This window comes from Artemia sp. Qi Xiang Cuo, chromosome 3, assembly GCF_049724085.1.
Source record: "Artemia sp. Qi Xiang Cuo chromosome 3, ASM4972408v1, whole genome shotgun sequence".
Taxonomy (NCBI): Eukaryota; Metazoa; Arthropoda; class Branchiopoda; order Anostraca; family Artemiidae; genus Artemia; species Artemia sp. Qi Xiang Cuo.
In genome coordinates, this window is record NC_142796.1 from 89,377,773 (window position 1) to 89,394,579 (window position 16,807).

At 35.3% G+C, this 16,807-nt stretch overlaps 2 protein-coding genes across 3 annotated transcripts in view; one reads left to right on the forward strand and one right to left on the reverse strand.

The window, feature by feature from the left end:
* Positions 1–5,982, reverse strand: part of LOC148954723 (PRKR-interacting protein 1 homolog) — a 215,574-nt gene extending 209,592 nt beyond the window's left edge. Inside the window, exon 1 of the mRNA XM_089086710.1 lies at positions 5,857–5,982. The gene's annotated coding sequence lies outside the window, so the exon portion shown is untranslated. The remainder of the gene's footprint in view (positions 1–5,856) is intronic.
* Positions 5,983–11,677: 5,695 nt separating this feature from the next.
* LOC148954724 (uncharacterized) overlaps positions 11,678–16,807 on the forward strand; it is a 150,592-nt gene continuing 145,462 nt past the window's right edge. The window contains exon 1 of one of the 2 annotated variants that reach the window (XM_089086711.1): positions 11,678–11,776. The gene's annotated coding sequence lies outside the window, so the exon portion shown is untranslated. The remainder of the gene's footprint in view (positions 11,777–16,807) is intronic. The other variant, XM_089086712.1, reaches the window with a different exon arrangement.

The following is a 16,807-nucleotide window of genomic DNA, read 5'->3' on the forward strand; positions in this document are numbered from 1 at the left end:
GGTTCAAACAAAATGCAGGTCACCACTGCATGGGGTGAGAGGAGGTTTGAAAAGAAGGATTTAAGGGAAATTTAAAATTTTTGGAGTATAGTTTTTGATAATCAATAACATGGAGGGAGACAGGGTCCTTAGGACTAACCTCAGTGGAAGGGTGATATTTTCACCAAAATGATTATCCCATACTAAAGATTAAGTTTCATTAAATTTTTTTTTGTTAACAAAACAGCCTTATACCAGCACTTTCACCAGAGGACAGGGATATTACCCCCCCCCCCCAAAGGGATAGGTTATTATATTTATATCTAAAAATATGTTTCGTGAATGCCAAAGCAATCTAGCAAAAACTTGATACCTCCTCCCTTGGCCCTTAATTGGATTGCAGAAAGTAGCACAGCAGATTTTAGATTTACAGGGACTTATTATTGAAATTTAGGAACACTTATTTCATGTTAAATTTATTTTTATTACTAGCTGACCATGAATCAAATTTTCATTTTGATCAATGGCTGCTGATATCCACTAATTGACTTTTTTGTGATTGTTCTTCTTTTTGGATTTGTTGGTTATTTTCAAATAAATTATTAAATGGCAAAATTTTCACCTTACTAAAAATTAGCCTTACTTAAAAATTCCAATATTTTTATAAACCCCCTTTTTCTTTCACATAACAATATTTGACAACTAAACATATGACAATACTTAATAACTACTGACAACTGCAACTTAGCAACAGCTCCATGTCAAATACTCAAGAGGACACCAAAATATCATTACTCAGAAATATGTTTGACAGATTGACAGTCTTAAAAAGTATCAACACTTTTGATAAACAAATATTAAACTTGTATGTAAACCTAGAAATGCTTCCAGCTTTCCTGTTGGTTGTAAGCTCTATATATAAGAAGATATTTGTTTCTCAATCTCTTCTTGAAAATATCTGAAATAGCCCAGAGTTCAGTAAATAAAGGGCTACAGAGAAGTGTAATTCTATTCACATCATTGCTCCTGATGGGGTTTTGTCATTTATGGTTTCAACCAACCATGAGAACAATTTTGGCCACTGAACAAAATGGTTGCACATGCAAGCAGAACACATATGTTCTGAAATTAAAAACACCTTGCTAGCCACATATTTGGAATACAAATTCATTTCTGAAAGTGCTATTCCCCTAGCACAAAACTGAAAACATCTTTTGGGCACTAATATGTGTTGTCACTACAATTTTGGATGTTTCATTTGTCTGGATCAAAGTTTCTAGGCTTACAAAATCTGCTTAACTGTAATTTAAGTGTAAATAGTTTCTTTCCTTCATCTTAGCAGTTCACTCATACAATTTCCTGGGTATTGTAATCCTTCTTAAATGCCCAAACAGAAATGATTATTTCAAAGTCAAGAATGGAGCTTGACTCTTCATTTAAAAAAAATAAATCCTTACTTCTTCCTTATTGGCCTAACTTTACCTAATATTGTTTTATCCATTTTTGCTAAATTGTTCTCACATTTTCTAGCCATTAACAGAGAAAAATCATGAGCATTGTACATAATTTTTAAAGTAGGACATTTCAAAAATAACTAAGACAGAAGTAAAATTTTAAGCCAACTTTAATCAATTAAACAAAGTGAGATTACCGGATTCAATTGAAGAAACCTATGGGATACCATCAAATAAAGTGGGGTTGATATGAAAGAAAGAAAGTTGTTTATATTTTTTGAAACACAAGTGAAATGTTCTTCATGCAACATACATATCATACATATATATCAGTACAAGGGAACCAAATATTGCTTTGCAAAAATTAGGACAAAGTTTTTAATCTCTTTCACAGAACAACTTCAATTTGATTTTATTTGCCAAAAAGAGGAAAACAATTAGAATATTGGATGCCTGGGTATTTGCAATGTCATTCATATGATTTTTTTTTTTTTAGTGCATTTTCCCAATGTCATTACCTATCAAGATTGTTTTACACTGGAAAACGAACAATTACCATATTAAAAATAACTTATTAAACAGACAATAATCACCAGGCTAAGGTTGGTCTCTTGGTATACAAGTTATTATTGTAGTTTTTCTTCTGTAATGCATAGCATTTAATGTGAAGTAATTAAAAACCCAATTCATTTCACAGAAATCAAATGGGAATGTCTTTCTCTAAAAGCTTAGAATTAACTAATTTGTCAACAATCAAATTGCATTTTAAAACTCCTCCTACTTGTTACCTTAAATCACATGTCCTGCAAGATAAGGTGGTGATGAGCCTCCTGTGGAACATCTTGCTAGTGATGTGACATGATTAAGGTTTGGCATCCCAGGTTAGCCTAAACTCTGCATTGGCCCAGTCCTGGTCAACTCCTTCCTTAAATGCATCTATGGCTTGGGACTAGATGGTGGCTTCAGAGAGGCTGTTCCAGTAAGGGGCAGCATGTACAGAGAAGAATTGCCAGTGTTCATGTCAATGGCAATGGGGGACTATGCTCAAGGCTTTGAAACTTCAAGGGTCTCTAATTTCAGCCACCAGAACAATTAAGGATATTAAAGATATTAAGGAGGCTGAGAAGGAAACAAATTTTCCCAAAGTGATGACTAATCTAGATTTTTTTTTTTTTTTTTTTACACCAGAAAATGGTAATATGCCAATTTCCAGAAAAAATAATGGTGTTGTTTTTAAGAAAAAAAAATACAGATATACATATATGCAATTATTGTATATTTAAAAAATAAAATATTTACCAGTAGGTAAAAGTATGATTGACTTTAAATAAATTTAGTTTGACTTACAGTACACAAGAATTCATGAATTGTATAAATCTAAGCCATGCCAGGTTAAAGGCAGTTCCAAGATAAAAGCCAACAACCACTGGGGCCACTATACAACAGTTACTTCTCAAGGGAGAAAAGCAAAGAGGTGTGCAAACCTAACCATTGAAACTATATATATAAATATATATCTAATATTTTGAAAATTTACAACTTCTATGACTGCAAGTGACATTTTGTAATTAGACTACCAAACAATTTTCTAAACCTTAGAAATAGGTCTACAGAAGTGGAAAAGATACAAGGCTGAAGATGCCAGCCTCAACTGGAATTAAGACTAGGTCCGTTCCTATAAGCTTCATTCACCTAGTTTAGCTTGGGCAGCTTTCCATATAGCAAAAAGCCTACAGTAATAAAATCTAGACAATGAGTGTTTTGCTATCTGAGTATATATATATATATATATATATATATATATATATATATATATATATATATATATATATATATATATATATATATATATATATAAGATTTTTATGCAAAAGCTTAAATAAACAAACATCTCTTCTGTGCAAACAGTAATTTTAATTGCCACTCCCAGTAAAAAATAACAAAAATTCTTACTTCCTCCTCATCATCACAGTGTTATTATTTTTTTTTCTTATAAATATCTTTAATTTACTCTTAGTTTTACCTGTTTTTAGAAAAACTCAATAGCATCATATACCTAGGTATTATTATTAGTAGGCTAAAGAATGTGGAAGCAGTGAAAATATTAGAAGTAGAATAGCCAAGTCTCAGTGTATTTTTTCTCAGTTGAAAAAAGTTTAGAAAAATAGGGAGATGAGTCTGTAAACCTGGATTAGAAAATTGGAAGCTACAGTGCTCAAGTACAGTTCTGAAACATGTGTGCTCCAAAAGACAGAGGGGGGTTTTTTAGATGTTTTCCAGAGGAATTGACTACATTCTTATGGGTACCCATCTGACTGACCATATTTCAAACAGTAAGCAATACAAAAAAATGGTTCAATTGTTGTTATTTTTTTCTATGGCTATAATGAGAGAAAGGTTGGGATGGCTTGGATATGTCTATTGATGAATTATGACAGATTGTCATTGTTGGCAAACCGTCTAGAGCAAAACAAAAAGGAGTTTGTCTCTAAATGGGGTGGGAGGAGGTTGTAAAGAAAAAGATTTAAGGGAAATTGCAACTTTGTGGGGGGGAGTAAAGAGGGAGGCTTTGAATGGATTGAAGTAAAGGAGGAGCATGTATAGCTGTGTTTATCCTCTGGGTTCATTCATGAATGTTTAAATTATATAAATCAACTTGGACCAAGATAGCAAAAAGCCTAGCAAATCTAGATGACAGGTTTTTTGCTATCTTGGGAAAGTAGTTGAGTTAGGTGATTGAAACTTGGAGGAATTAATTTATAGATAAAGCAGTTCCAAAAGTTTGACCTGCATTTTAAGGCATTTAAGAATTTACTTTCAAATTTGAAACACATTTTCATATATTTAAATTTTATAACAACACTTTTTCTAAATTTTTCTAAGGGCAGTGCCCTTAAAAGGGGGTGAGACAGACACTTCGAAACACCTTCCTAGGACATAACAGGTTCAGAACATATCCCTGAAAGTTTATTTTATCTAACCTAAAGGTTGTGAAGAGGAAATAAGATAGAATATAACAATCATTGCATCCTAGTCATTCCTCCTCTTCCCCCTAATGGGACAAGATACATCCCTAGGCTACAAGACAAAATTTTGCTGATTTTTTTTTCAAAATTGGGATCATGATCCAACTGTTAATAGTAAACAGGAACAAAAAATGAAAGCCCATGGAATCACCTAACTGCTGTATATAGTCAAGGACTATATCTGGTATCACTAGGGGGTAGGGGTTATGCTACAATTACAATAGTAGTGGCTATTATATTTCACAAGAGCATTGACTAGGCTACTAAATTTGGTAAATTTTTACCAAATCATATTATTTGAGTTATGACTAAAATGAATATACCACTTGATGCCTTTTTTATGCTCTTTATGAATATAATAATCATATATTTATTTTTAATAATCATATATATATTTGCACATTAGGGGGGTGGTGGTAATTTTATTTCTGATGTAACTGAGAGGTAAGTTTAAACTTTTCCCCCATCCCCTAATGTGCAAATATATACCCTGAATTGGTATATATAGGGGTGGGGGCTAAAATTCATTTCTAACAAAAATGATTATTATAGGCTATTCATAAAGAGCATAAAAAAAGGCATCAAGTGGTATATTCACTTTAACCTCAATAATATGATTTGGTAAATATTTACCCTAAACTCATTTTATTATATTTGATTTATGTTCTAAAACATAAATTTGAAGTTAATAGCTTATCATCTAGAAAGCTTAGGCCTATCAGTAAAAATTTAGATGTACAACTTTTGCCTATCTTGGAAAGTGGGCAAAGAAAGTGAATGAAACTCTCAGGAATGAATTCAGTGCCTCCATGATCCTCTGGGAAAGGATTTCAAAGTACCTGTACTTTAAAGGACACTGACCTGTTTCACTTGAATTAGGCTATGCAGGTTTATCTTAATTTTGACAAGATTTTATGCAGAAATTAAATTTCAGCTGGAGAGGGGGGGGTTAACTTAGTTCTGGAGGGGGGAAAGCAAATTATACCCCTGCTATACTGTAGACTCATAGCCTAAATCAGCTACAAAAATTTTCTAAGCCACAATAGGCTAAAGAAAGGTGGAGATATTAAACCTTCCTAGAGTGTATTTTAGGTCCTGGATTCACCCTTTTAGTTTCATGTACCAAACTTAGCTACTTTTTAAGACAGCAAGAGGCCCCTGAACTAAAACTTTCTCATTAGACTATTGGGCTAGCTTATATTTATAAATATTATGGAATGGAGAATTTAAAGCTATGTTTATTTCCTCCTTATCTGATTTTACCCTTAGCCTAGGCAATAAAAAAACATTAAACCAACATAATAAAAAATTTAGGCTACCCAAAGCAGTTTCATTCAAACAATTCAGCCTAGGGCCTAGATTGAAACGAATCTAAGAGAATATACGAAATAACTTACCTTTAAGCAACTTATAATGAGTATATCCTATTCAGCAAAAATTAAATCCATTCAAGCATAGAACTATGCACTTCTAGCTACTACAATTTAACAAAGCATTTTTCACTCTGATTCTAGTTATTTCTTCTTTTCTTGTCTGAGGTTGACGTCTAACGCAAAGGCTTGCTTGCACTGAGACCGAAACTTTCCTACGATCCCGTCGTTTAGGTCGGATCTTAACTTGGCGTTTTCCGGCAAAACTGTTAAAATGGTAGCACCTGCTGCGTAAAAACATACGGCATGAAACTTAAGCATGTAAAATAGTTTCAAGTATTAAAGTTAAAAATAAAACAAGGCACAGGGTTTTTTATCAGTTTTTTCCAAAGATCTTCCTTTTCGGCCATTCATCTTGGATCAAATGAAAAGCATGTCGTCCTCGAATGGGTTGAGAAACGATTAAAGAAAACTGGAACTTCTTTGAAGATGTAAAAAGTAAATATTTAAATAGACTGGGACGGAGGAGAAGTGTAAAAATCAGCGTTGGCCTAAGCAGGGTTGGTACTGCAGTTAATTGTCATTATGACTAATAGTAGTAATAGTGTTTTTGTCGCATTTGAAAATATCTGGATGGTGCTCGTTTGAGCGAGTGCACATTAAACAATAAACTATACAAAAAACTTGATTTGACCTGTTAACCCAGTTTTCTGGGTTAACAATGAGAGAAAGATTAAAATGGTTAGTCATTTTTTTGCGGATGAACTATTACAGACTGATAAAGAATGTGCTTTAGGACCGAAAGAAAAGCAGGTCGTCGCAGGATTGGGTTGGAAGATATCATACAAAATGATTTAAAGGAAATTAGAACTCCAAAGGAGTCTGAAGAGTGAACTTTCAATAAATTAGGGCGGAAGAGAAGAAAGTGTAGCTGTGTTAGCCTAAAGCAGCTTCGTGCCATGTTCAGTTAAGAGTGTTCCAGCAATCATTGGCAAGCTCAGTGACATGTGGATCTTGTTTAGTGTTGCATAATGTCTAAGAAAGCCTATCAGAGTAGTTTGATTAAAGGCAATTAATGTTTAAGTTTTGATTGGTGGATTAACTTTAGCCACCCAGGTATAAACTTTTTACCTACTTAAATCCCTAACGTATGGACTTATGTGGAATATAAAAGACCAACTATAGTACTTTCAAATTTGTTAAGACCGCCTATCAAACTGCTTTATCTCACCTCCGTGCGCATGGAAGTACAAATCTTAGAATATATCTGGAAGATATCTGAAGCTCCTTTATGAAAGTTATAAAGGGCTTGACGGACAAAAAGCTTTCATAAGGGCACAAGATCTTAACACGAAATTACATTTTCTCAATACCATCCAGTTTTGTATATCTGGCTGTATGACAAATATTTACAGAAATAAGGAGCCATAGTTACTTTATTTGTTCCACTAGACACAAGACGCTCCATTGTCCTTTCTCTCTAATAAAAACTAAAGTGAATTTAGGGTTACATTTCAGTACCCACAAAGGATAAATATTGCAAAAGCCGAAAAGAATCTTCACTAGAACTTATTTGATAAACCAAGAAGGATTTGCTATTCTTTCTCAGAAGGAGCTTAGAAACTAAGAATTTCTATGTCTTAACATCCCGTAAGATGCTTCTCCGTAATTTTCAATCCGATCAGGTATAAACCTGCTGTATTTTTAAGTGTAAATCTGTCAGTGGAGAATTGCATCGAAAGAGTAAAAAGAGGTTTTTTTAGCCTATTTGTACAGATTGAAAATATCACTATAATTCTAGTTCAAACAAGAAAAGGTCAAACAAAACGAAGAATTCTCAAAGAGAATCCAAAAAAAAGAACATTTATCGTTAGATTACTAGAGTCTGAAATTCCTAGTTTTGTTTACTTGGTATTAATGTTCAGCGCATTTCATTGTCCCACTCTGCCATCATTTGGCTACGTGTTTTCACGATTGAAGAAAGTCATAGCTTCTCCGGAGGGTGTAAAGAGGAAATATTTGAACAGATTGGGACGGAGGAGGGGTGTGCAAAGTAGCGTTGGCCTAAGGTGGCTTGGTGCTGCAGTGAATTGCTATTATTATTGGTAGTGGTACTGCTTTTTTTCAGATTTCAAAAAAATATGGACGGTTCTCATTTGATAGACTATATATTAAACGATATGCAGTAAAAAAAAAAATTATCGTTTGACCTATTAATCCAGTTTTCTGCGACAACAATGGGAGAAAGATTAAAACGGCTAGTCCACATTTTGTGGATGAAATATTACAGAACGATAAAAAAAAAAAGTGTTTTACGGCCCATCTGTCTGGGGCCGAACGAAAAGCAAAACGTCCCCTAATGGGGGTAGAAGATATCACAATAAAGTATTTAAAGGAAATTAGAACTTCACAGGGGACGTAAAGAGTTAAGCTTTGAATAGATTGGGGCGGAGGAGGATCAAGCGTAGCTGTGTTAGTCTCAGGTGGCTTGGTGACGAGTTTAGTTCAAAATATTCCAGCAATTATTGGCAAGCTCCCTGACATGTGGATCTTATTTAGTGTTATATAGTGTCTAAGAAAGCATCTCAAACCAGTTTAAATAAGGGCCATTAGTGTTTAAATTCTGACTGGTGGATTAGTTTTAGCTGTACAGGTATAAACTTTTTACCTACTTACAATCCCTAACGTAAGGGCTCAGGTAGAATGTGAAATTCTAGCTATAGTACTTTCAAACTGGTTAACACAGCCTATCAAAATGGTTTCTTTTACCTTCGTGCGCATGGAAGTTACTTCTGAATCTCAGATTATTTCTGGAAGATCCCTTAAACTCTCTAATGAAAGTGTAAAAGGGCTTGACTGACGAAATGCTTTTATACCTTCTTTATGGAAAATATTTACAGGAATAAGGAGCCATAATTACCTTTTATTGTTCCAAATGACACAAAATGTTCCATTGACCTTTCTTTCTATAAAAAAAAGTAAATTGAATTGGGGATTCCGTTTCAGGAGTCAAAAAGGACATATATTGCAAAAGCAAAGAAGAATCTTTACTAGAACCTATTTGACAAGCCGAGAAGGATTTGCTATTCTTTCTCAGTAGAAGCTTAGGATATGAGAAGGTTCTACATTTTAACAGCCTATATGAAGTTTCTCGTAATTTCCAATCCGTTCAGGCACAAACCTACCTTATTTTCAACTGAAAATCGGTTAGTCGAGGATAGCTTTAAAAGGATCCAACAAGACAAGCTAAAAAAAAAATGAAGAATTTTGCTGTTATTGTAACTAGTTTAAAGGATAGTCTTTGGAAAACATCACTAAAAATGCACAAAAATGAACATTTTTTGTTAAATTACCAGACTCTGAAATTTCCAGTTTGTTTTTACTTGCTGTTAGTGTTCAGGACATTTTATTGTCCTGCTCTCGTGCTTTTGTAATTTCTATTACTTAAAAAACTATGGGAACATTCTTAATCATTGTTGAGGGCAAGGCTATACAACCCTCTCCAACCCATGTGCATGCCTTAATGGCACGTAGGGAAAACCTATCTCTTCTACAGGTTTGGAGAATTTTCAGTTCTAAGAAATTTTCATACCCTAAATAGACTTTTTTCATAAGTTAGACCAGTCCCTTTAAAGATTCTTCCTAAAAAAAAACCCTAAAAGTCTAGCTGCTTGCATCTACATTTCTTCACACATAGAATAGTGTCATAACAATAAAATGGAATGGAGGAAGGGGGATATCTGAAATCTGGGAGACAGTCAGTAATTTTTAATTACACGGCTAGTACAAAATTAAAGGCATTCGTCTTATCTACAATTAAGGAATTTTGTTTCCTTAAGTAAATAGCATCCCTTCCAAAATGAATTCAGGCTACACCCTAGTCTTTAAACTACATTATTCTTTTTTTCTTTGCCCCCCCCAGATTTCTTATTCTCCCAGGCCTTTTTTGTGCACCCAGAGAAAACTGGAAGAAGCACTATCTACAGAGGACCCAGGGACTTAAACTTGTCCAAGCATGATCTGAGTTATGGCTTCTTGTAGCTTAAGGATATATTCGAGGCATTGTTACTTCTTATCCCTTGGAGTGAAGAGCCTGTTGGTAATAAAGAATTAGCACTCAATCTGTAATGAGGCTTTCAGATGAGTAAAAAGCTAAACACTAAATAGACTGTGGTGGAAGGGGGGGGGGGGAATACGCTACTGTATTGGCTTTAGATGGCTTTATGTTTCTGTGAGTTGTTACTAGTACAAGTAGTAACATATATTTACTAAGCCACTGTTAAAGTGATTGTATTGAAAATTCAATATTTTATGTAAGTAATATTACTGTTGAGTTTTCCACTGGCCCTAGGCAGATGTTCCCATTGAGCCATCCACTAGTCATAGTCCAAATGTAAAAATACCTGCTAACAATAACAACAGATGATAACTTACGAATAGTTGATAAAATAATCAAAAGGAATAGGATGATTCTGGTCGAAATCTAGCCAACAAAGAGTGTTACTCAACATATTCCTACTGAGCCACCTATCAGTAATACTAAAAACCCTAAACAGCTGGCAACTACTGACGTTAAAACACCACTAAGATAGCGCATATCTTAGAAATATTTTTGTCGTCCTATTTGTTTCAATGCATTTACCGTCTAGGTAAAATCCTTATAAATAACATTTATATTATGAAAATTACCTGAAATTCTCCCTTTACATAGTTGTCGTCGGAACAGCCTCTCGTTTAAATATTTATGTGTTTTATACCGAGTTAAGTCTTATGATAAAATTTGCCCTCGTTTTCAATTTTGAAATGATTTTTCATTTTTGGGAAGATCTCGTTTGGATGTTTGTATTATTTGCGTAGTTCTGGCTGGAATAAAATTTGCATGCTGTTTTCCTTGGGAAAGAATCTAACATTTATTTTATTCATAATCAGGCACATTATTTAAAAAGTTTTAAGGGCTGTGTAAACTAAAGAAAATAGACTACAAACATCATATGTTTTGGATAGCTCCTTGCGGTTTTATTCCACACGACATATAACGTGTTTGAAGCAGGTGAAGGTGGTTACTTAGGTTCACTTTTTGCTTACACCATTGACTATTAGATACCTGGTGGCTTAAAGGCTGATTGTGTTTAACAATACTTTTTGATACCTACTTGCATTTATTCATTCCACAAATCTGTGAGTGTGCTTTGACCTAAGAATTCAGTTAATTGTAATTAGAATTCCGTCAACTTAAAGTGTTTTATGCTCCGTAATACTAGTTACTCTGATAATTTTACCTCTGAATTCAAGTTGACTTTTCTTAGCACTTTTGGCCAAGTAGAGTGTGATCTCACTCAAGCATACTGGGAACTTCAATTATGCACTTTGGATTATTTTTTTTTTTACAAAAGTGATCTTACGGTTTTTAAAAAACTTCAATAAAGTAATTTGAAAATGTTTGGAATTCGAGCAAAGTTTTAAGGTAATAATGCCAGATAATTATGATAAATCTCTTAAGAAAATTTTCATTTTGTTCTGAAGCCTCAGTAAAGAGTGATTATAAGCTATCTTAGTGGTCCTAGAGGTATAAAGCAGATTTAGTGTTTGTGCTAATTAGTATATATACAGATTTCTATGATAAAGGCAAGGTGTTTGATTCTTAGATTTGTTGCCATGCTCACAAAGAAGCAAACTTTATACGTTAGTTAATAGCCAGAACTACGTTTGTCTTAACTTTAGTCACATATTCAACAGCCTTAGTTCAGAGTCCGAACGCACTCTATGACAGATTCCTGACTGAAAGAACACAACTTTTCGCCATCTATTGATGAATGATGCACATTATTTGAATTTGATAATTCCCCCAGTAAAAGAAAGAGAAGAAAATAAGGACAAGGATGTTAGGCTATATTGGAATTTTGAACATATTTGATTGAACATTTGAAAAGGTGTAAACTCCTATAAGGTAAGGGCAAAGACATCTGATAGGATGTATTTGCCAACTAAGTTAGGCTTTAGTAAAATTTTAATTTAGGGGCTTTTTGCTAATCTTGAAGGGTAGGCTAGCCTAAGCTAGGCATATCCAGAGCATTAGTGATCTCATAAGGAGGTATTTGGATCATCTATATATGCTCCTTTTTCTTTCAAAGAGCACTAAACTCTACAATTTTTGTGTGCAAAAGTGAGATGTTGCAAAATAGATCTTGTGCTCAAATGGAGCACAAGGAAAGTGTTTTGAATATCAGACCATCACTCAATCCTCATTGTTTAAAGATTTAAGACCTTTAATCTATTAGGTTATTCAGCCTAGGAAAAATCTCTTGGTATTTTTTAAATCTCTTGGTATTTTTCCTAGTGCCCCATTTTTCCAGCATTGGACCTTATTTCACTCCAAAGTGCAATTTAAGGTAGGCTAATTAAGGTAATAGCTTAAAATTCCAATTAATTAGACCTAGTAGAAACTGTGTTTTGAGAGCCTTAAGCCAATGGAAAAAAGATCAAAAAATCAAAATTTTAAGCCCTAAATTTATATATTTTTTTGGTAGAAGCCTAGAGTTAGGGTTGTTACATTAAATTGCAGCTTGGGGCAATCTAAGGATTTCTCCTGGTAAAGCTCCAGAGTTGACAATTTGAGTTGTATTCAGTAGGCCTATTCTTTATTGACCATATACACTGCTGATCCCAGTTAAGTTTACACTCCTTGGAGGACCACTCAGCATTCAGTCTTTGTTTGAAGATGCCCACAGATCCAGCAGTAACAGTTTCTTCAGAGAGTTTATTCCATCTGTTGATGATTCTTGAGGAAAAGAATAGAGCTTGGATTCTGGATAAGATAGGCTGCTTAACAAGTTTTAGCTGATGAACTTTAGTTCTTGAGTTAGGACCAACAGTAATAAATATTACTTGGAGCATATTAGCCCTCATTAACTTAGGGACTCCACCCTGCAATCATTATAAAAAAATACTTTATAAGGAAAAATAACACCCTACATGTCATCTCAAGCAATGTTGACTCTCTTACAAAGAAGCTTCTGGAAACCCAAGTGCTCTTAAGAGAAGAGGCAGCAGATATTGCTGGTTTGGTGGAGATTCTGCCAAAGTTCACTGCAGTTCCTTCTACTGAGAGTTTGCTGCAGATATCTGGATTTCAGTGCTTCAGTAATTTAGGACAGCCAAACTGCAGAAGAGGAGTTGGTGTCTACCTCAGAGAAGGCTTCCAGGTTAGTGTTATCAACCTTCCTATTTTTAATATACCTTGGGTTGAAAGTGTATGGCTTGATATTAATCTTCATGACAAAAAAGTCTGTATTGGGTGTATTTACAGAAGCCCTAGCACACCCAGTCTTGAAGAATGTGAATCATCACTTAAAAAAATTATTGATGGAATGGCTTCCTTTGTATCACTAACAGTTGCATCTGATTTGATAATAATTGGCGATTTTAATTTCCCCTTGGTTGAGTGGGTGGATAGACTTGGTCATCTGGCAGTGGGGACTCACCATTTGTGTCTTGTTTATCTGACAATTTCCTTCACCAAATGGTTGAAAAACCCACAAGGCACCGTGGTGACCAGAACCCTTCCTTGTTGGATCTTGTAATTCTGAGTGACCCAGACTCTCTCATCAGAAATGAATTTCTTCCTCCAGTTAGTAACAGCAACCCTCAGTTATCCTCTCTGTGCTGTCTATGAATAGTCGTCTTCAAACTAACTTGCACCCTCAAACTTTTATTGACTATCATGAAATACAGCAGGAATTGCTATCAATTAATTGGTCAGAGCTCATTACTTCTGATATCAACACGTCATGGTTGAATGTCAAGGAAACTCTCCTGTCAACAGAAAAGAAGCACTCCCATGTTATTTATCAATGACAACCAACAACACTTCCATTTCTCACAAAGGATACAAAGAGCACTATCAATAGGAAAGCCAGAGCTTGGAAAAGGTACAAAAAGAAAAAAACACAGGAAAATTGGCTAAGGTATGCAAAGGCTCAAAATCTTGTCTTGGACTTGGTTAGGAAACTGAAGTCTGAATATGAGGAGAAGCTTGCCACTGATATCAAGACAAACCCCAAATCCTTCTGGAGGCATGTTTCTGCTAAAAGTCCTAACCGTCACACCATTCCTGACCTCAAACATAGCATGGTAACATACTTGTTGCCAATAGATAAAGCTAATTTACTAAATGTCCAGTTTGCCTCTGCTTTCACCACCCAGTCTTGTCCAACCATCCCTGCAGCACCATCACATTCTGTATCTACCCTAATGCCTAGCCTGTTAGTTACCATACTGAAGAAATGGTCTTATCTAGCCTTGATAAACTTGATGTTAGCAAGTCCAAAGGACCTGACGGGTTACACCCAAGGCTTCTTCAAGAGTGTATAAATGTCCTTGTTTCTCCTCTGTGCAGACTCTTCCAGCTGTCCCTAAAAAACGGAGAGCTACCTACAGATTGGAAAATGTCCCATGCCATGCCAATCCACAAAAAAGGCCCCAAGGATTGTGCTGAAAATTACCGTCCCATCAGCATCACTTCTGCGGTTGTAAAGGTGCTCGAGAGATTTGTAAATAGAGCTCTCATTCAGCACTTTGAAGCTAACAACATACTAACTCCTTCTCAACATGGCTTCAGATCTGGTAGATCCATGGACACTAACCTAATACAGACATATGAGTATGTAACATCACTGCTGGATCAAGGATTTCCTGTTGATATGGTGCTCCTGGACCTCTCAAAAGCTTTCGACAGGGTATGTCATGAATTCCTGATCGCCAAACTGAAGGCAGCAGCTGTTGATGGTGTTACTGAGCAGTGGATACAGAGTTTCCTATCAGAAAGAACACAAGCCGTCAGGGTCTATGATTCTGAAGGTGTTCCTCATTTATCATCATCCATAACTGTGTTAAGTGGTGTCCCCCAGGGGACCATCCTTGGACTGAGTCTCTTTAATTTTTATATTAATGATGCACCAAACCTTCTCTCAAACCTCCTCACACTTTATGCTGATGACCCAAAACTTGTTGGCAAAGCTGCTATACCATCTGATCTCCAATCTATACAAACAGACCTTGATATTATTGGAAGCTGGGCTGATAAATGGCTCCTCTCTTTTAATGCTGAAAAATGTCATGTCATTCATTTTGGCAAACATAATCCACATCATCAGTACCATCTCCAAGGTAACCCCCTCTCTGCAGTTACTGAAGAAAGAGATCTTGGAGTCATTGTTGATCATCAGCTGAGTTTCAGTACCCATGCAAAATCTGTATCTTCTTCTGCCTTCCAATCCCTTGGACTTATTAAAAGAACTATCTCTAGCTGGCGTTCTAAAGTATTTATGAAGCTCTACAAGGCACTGGTTTGTCCACACCTTGAGATTGGAACGTCCCTGGCGTCCCCCTATTTTAAGAAGGACAGGGAAATACTAGAAAAAGTACAGAGAAGAGCAACTAAGATGGTTGATGGCCTCAAACAAGTGCCATATGAAGAGCATTTGCATCATCTGAAGCTCCCTACTCTCATATAGCCTACTGGAGGAAGCGAGGCAACATGATTCTAACCCACAAAGTCATTTAAAAAAATACTCTTCCTGGTCTTCTTGCTCCCCCAGAACACCTTGTGACAAGAGGACATTCAGTGAAAATTTTCAAGAAGCACTCTTCTATCCGAGAGAGAAGCCATTTCTTCGGCCAACAAATAACCAACTTGTGGAATCAGCTCTCTGAAGATATGGTGTCTGCAGACTCGAAGATTGCCTTTAAGTGAAGACTTGACAAAGATTGGCAACAGCAGGAGTTCCTCTACAACTGGGAAGCTGCTGAGTCTACAACCCAAATGCAGCAAGCGAATCACAAAAAAAAAAAACATTAGATGTCATCACAGAGCATTACAAGGATGGAAAATCCTTAAATTCGCTCCAAGCTGTGATTTAAGGTAATTTAAGGTAAGCTTATGTAGAATGTTACTATCCAATCTCCTTATAATTAAAAACATTTTTGTCATCTAGTTGGAAAATTTGGCCTATCCCTATTGGACAAAATCTATATTTGCCAACTAGTTGACAAGAAATGTTGCCCCAGCAAAACTTTCATTTTCCAACTAGGTGACTAATTAATTCTCCTCAGCAACACTTAATTTTGCCAACTAACTGGAAACAAACATTATCCCAGAAAGAATCCATTTTCCAACTAGTTGACTAATAACTTCTCTTCAGCAACACTTAATTTTTCCAACTAGTTGACTAGTAACTTCTAGTGCAAGTGTAAACTGCACCTGAGAATAAGGGGCTATTCAAATATGGTCTTGCATGCTAACCTTGTATGCCAAAACCTCATAACTGTATCTCAAAAACAAAAAAACCTCAATTTTTTTTATTTTGAAACAGTAAGCACATCACTTGGTATATTGTCCAAGAAAGAAACAATTATAGATTAGTTTATTTTTTCCTAGTTTAATTAGTTTGCCTAAAAATTTGACATAGCCTACATTTTAATATAAAAACAGGGTCTAAGATACAAGTTTAGTTCCAGGGAGATATGTGATCCTTTGGCTAAGTATTAGACCTAAAGTACTCCTCTGTCTCTATAATATCATTGCAATAGCTGCATTTTATTACTAACCAAACCAAAACATTGATGCAAAATGAAGATTTCTCCAGCAGTTACAGACCAGCACTGACTTTGTTATCTCTAAGTACCCAAATGCTGGACTTTTTCTGGTTGGTGATGCCAATGAACTTAAGATGAATTCAATTTGCTCCTCTCTAAAGATTAAGCAAATAGTTGGAATACCAACAACTAGGAGAAATACCTCTCTAGATGTCATTCTAACTAATCTGAATAATTTTTAGTCCCTCTTCAGCTTTGCCTCCTTTGAGAGAGAGTTATCATTTTTCTCTTCTCCTGTCCCCCTCTTTTAATTTTTAACATACATTCTCGGTAACTTATGGCTACGACCACCCCCTTCAAAATGCTGGCCTTCTTTCTTTTGGAA